The sequence below is a fragment of the Sorex araneus genome, chromosome 4 (assembly GCF_027595985.1).
Source record: "Sorex araneus isolate mSorAra2 chromosome 4, mSorAra2.pri, whole genome shotgun sequence".
Taxonomy (NCBI): Eukaryota; Metazoa; Chordata; class Mammalia; order Eulipotyphla; family Soricidae; genus Sorex; species Sorex araneus.
Genome location: NC_073305.1, coordinates 6,108,167 through 6,109,530, shown reverse-complemented (window position 1 = coordinate 6,109,530; position 1,364 = coordinate 6,108,167).

The following is a 1,364-nucleotide window of genomic DNA, read 5'->3' as shown; positions in this document are numbered from 1 at the left end:
GGGCGCCCGCGCTGCCTCTTTAATTGGAGAGCCGGGCTCCCTCGAAAAGCCCGCCAGCCAATGGGCGCCGGCGCTCGCCGCGGGCCAGCCAATGGGCGCGCTCGGCGCCCGGCGGCCCCGCCCACGGCCCGGCGGCGGCGGCCCCGGGAGCGCGGCCCTGACGTCAGTGCGGTCCCCGCTGGCCGGCCGGCCGGGCGCTCACATCTGTCCCCACGCCCTTCTCCTTTAAAGGACAACGCGCCCAGGGTGGGGCGGGCAGGCGGCGCGATCCATTCAGGTCAAAAGGGAGAGGGATCAAACAGGAAGGCCGGGGTATTTTTAGGGAGCTGGGTCCAAAAATAAACGGTGAGCCGCGCTCCCCTGCCCACCCGCGCCGGCCAGCCGGAGGAGGGGACGGCCGCGGCCCAGCTGACTGTCCCCGTCCCCCGGGGCCCGAGCCCCGCTGGGATAGGGCTGCTCGCAAAGGATCGGGCTGCTGGTGGCTGGCACAGCCCTCTCCCGACCCGACCCGGCGGGTGCCAGGGCAGCCCGTCTGCGCGTCGGCACCGGCTCCTCTATTCCTCCTTCCTTGCGGCCTCCCGGTGAACTCAGTATTCCCAGGCGGGTGATGACCCGAGTGGGGATCGCTCCCCTTGGAGGGGAGGAAATAGGTCCAGCAGAGAGACACAGGGGCTGGAGCGATATAGCACAGCGGGTAGGGCGCTTGCCTTGCACACAGCCACCCTGGGTTCGATTCTTCCGTCCCTCTCGGAGAGCCTGGCAAGCTACCAAGAGTATCCCGCCCGCTCGGCAGAGCCTGGCAAGCTCCCCGTGGCGTATTCGATATGCCAAAAGCAGTAACAAGAAGTCTCACCATGGAGACGTTACTGGTGCCCGCTCGAGCAAATCTCAGAGCACGGGGATGATAGTGACAGTGACAGTGACAGAGAGACACAGAGTGGCCCCAAGCCAGGCTTTGACCCTCCACCGAGAGCACACCCTGGGCAGGTGGGGGGGTGATTGGAGAAGACCCCCTGGTGGTCTCAGTGAGGCTTGTATCATTCCTCCAACCCAGCCTGCCGCCCCCAGCGCGTGGCAGCTGGTTAGGGAGCCAAAACAGCCCCTCGGTGCGAGTCCGGGCTCCCGGCGCCCTCATCACCGCCCTGCCTACATTTCTCGCTCCCTTGCAGTCCCGGAAAGGGCTTTCTGGTGTGTGGCCCCAAAGGACGGGGGGAGGGGGGGACAGGCCCTCCACCCGGCTCCCCGCCGTGTTAGGCTTCTTCTGGTAGGGGCGTTCACCAGCACGCCCGCCCCCACCCCCCGTCCCGTGCTGGGTTTCTGCTGGTGGATCTTGGGCGTCGATGCTCAGGACTCCGGGGGCTCGC